Below are 2758 nucleotides of genomic sequence, written 5' to 3' on the forward strand. Positions count from 1 at the left end.
TTGAAATAAATACCAGATATCACATCATTTCAACCATAAATATGCAGTATATGTTTCTATAAAGCATGGGCTCTTTTGGAAATATCTTCAGTTCCATTATCATACTTAAAGTTAACAGTAGTTCTTTGATACTGTCAGGGTTCCAACTTATAATTATCTTATAAATGCTATTTGTTTTAATATTTTTAACAATTAGAATCCCAGTAAGCCTCTTAACTGTCTTTTTAATCTGTATGTTACCCTGTTGTCTCTTTTCTTGCAATTTTATTCATTGAAGAAAGGAAGTTGTTTCACATGTAGCATTTGCCACAGTCTTAAGTTTTGGTAATTACATCCCTGTGGTGTTAAGTTCCCCTACCCTCTGTTTCCTTAATTTGGTAGTTGGATCTAGAGACTTTATCAGAATGGAAATATGATTTGGGGGGTAGGAATGTTTCACATGTCGTGTTGTGTTCTTTTAGCAGGTGGCACATAATGTCTGGTTTTCTCTCTTGTGATATTTGCAGCTGCTGGTGATTGCTGCATTAATTCATGATTACCTGTGCTTCTGATATCATGAATTGTTCTTGTAGAGTTACTATTAATGGAGGAAGAAATGCTGTTGAAGGCATGTATAAAAGTTTGTTAGAAATATTATTCAATGCCAAAATAGTTTCTTAAAGGTAGAGCTAACAAGAAAAGAAAAAAGTAGCAAAAAATGTTTTGACTCTGCCCCCCATTTATCTTCCTCACCTCTTTTGATGATGGGAGGCTTTGCTGTTGTAGAAATTGTCAGCCAGGACTTTGACATGGAACAGACCCATGGTCAAATTCATGTTGGATAAGTGGCCTTGAATAAATTAATTTCACTAAGCCTCAGTTAGCTGTCAAAGGATCATAGCAATGCACACACATAGCTAACACACCTGAGACTTTTAATCTTTTCCAGTTTTTAATATGTAAAGAAAAATACTATGTGCTTTGACATATTTTGATGAATTTATATAATCCTTTTACCATCTCAATCCTTCCTACTGTAAAGAAGAAATTGGGATAATTTAATCCTGTTCATGTCCAGACAAGGCTTGTGAGAGTTAGGGTGTAGCAAGATAGGGAATCTCTTTATTACCTCTACTGAATTATTTCCCCCCAGGAATTTCTGTGGCTAATGCCAGGAGTGGAAACATTGCTCACAGGTATATCTACATCCCTGTTCATTAGACCAATTTGTCACCGTCTTTGCTCTGATTCCAGAGTTAGACTTTGCTGTAACTGCAGAGTCTGCTGTTGCAAGAAACTGATAATGGAGCAGAGAAGGTTTCCTACTCTCTGTGGTCTGGAGAGCTCATTCTTTGCATTTTCCCAGAGTTGGAAGGAAAGATTGAAGCTGAATATTGTGTGAAATGTCTGTCTTATATGAGTGTAGCATTTTGAATTTTGTGGAACATCTTCACAACTGTTGTTCAGAGCAACCCTATGCGGTAGTTTTGGCAAAGTTTGTTCTGTGGCTCATGGCATTTTAGCAAATGCACATTCTAAATGGACTTTGGCTAGTGACTGACAGTTCTATATAAATAAATAGCTTAAAACAAAGAAGATAAATTATTTTCACCTCTCACTTCCCACCCATCCAACTTTCATGATTTATCCCTGTGTCATAACTAGCTGCTCTTTTCCACTTTAATTGGTTTCTGTTACTTTCTGTTTACTTTCTCCCCAGTCCACTCCCATGTATGTGCATTCCAGCCCTTACCATGCCTTACTTTTTATTTTTTAATGGATAGATCTCTTCCTGCTACTATTCCTCAGATCTCCTCATAGCCCATTTTCTTCCAATGATAACATTTGCTGAGTGTACACTGCAGTTGTGTGTATAGTAAGAAGTTATTTTCTGAGCTTAGATAATACTGTGTGTATATATGACTCAGATGGTAAAAGACATTATTTTCTATATTGTTCAGATGAGAAGTAGATTTCTGTTTTATTATTTCTATTTCTTAAAAGTTTTTGCCAAGGGGTTCAGCTAAAACTCGTGTTTGCCATAGTGTACTAGCCCAGTAGTGTTTGCATGTGAATGCCTATGGATGACAGTTATTGTAGCTCTTTGGCAGTGCACTAAAAACTTGTCACTTTGAAATGTTTATGTACTGTGTGTATGGGGGTATACACACACATATATTTTAAAGTGGTTTTATTCATTTAGTGATAAACAAAAACTAGGCATACTTTTGTAAATCAGAGAAATGCTCAGAATTTCATTGTGTCTACACATTCAATGGTTTTCTGTCTTTGCTTTGGAAATATTTGTATTCATAAAGCACATTTCAAAAATATTTTCACTCATTAAGGCCTCTTAGATTGAGCACTGTTTTTCATGTCTGGCAGTTAATGTGCGTCGAGGATTGAAATGAACACACAAGTAGCGAACATCAAATAAATTACTTAAACATGAAGAGAATTTATACTGTGACTTCTTTTTTGAATCTTTAAACCAACTTCCGTCCAATAAAAAATCATTAACTATATTTTTTTCTACTCATTGCTTGAATTTTCAAAGGACAAATGTTACTTATCTTATGGGTTCACAGGATTTCATTGAACAAATATGTTCAAATTATTCCTCTTTCAACTCCATTTTCCAGAAAAATGGTGAAACTTTTTATACTTTCAAGGTACGAAGTTAAACTTCTGTTGGTGGTGGTTTAAAATTGCCATCACTCCTTTTGAATAATTGTACATGTTTTAATTTAATACTATTTCCTTTCTGCTTCTCCTCAGT

This window comes from Lipotes vexillifer, unplaced genomic scaffold (genome assembly GCF_000442215.2).
Source record: "Lipotes vexillifer unplaced genomic scaffold, Lipotes_vexillifer_v1.1 scaffold2355, whole genome shotgun sequence".
Taxonomy (NCBI): domain Eukaryota; kingdom Metazoa; phylum Chordata; class Mammalia; order Artiodactyla; family Lipotidae; genus Lipotes; species Lipotes vexillifer.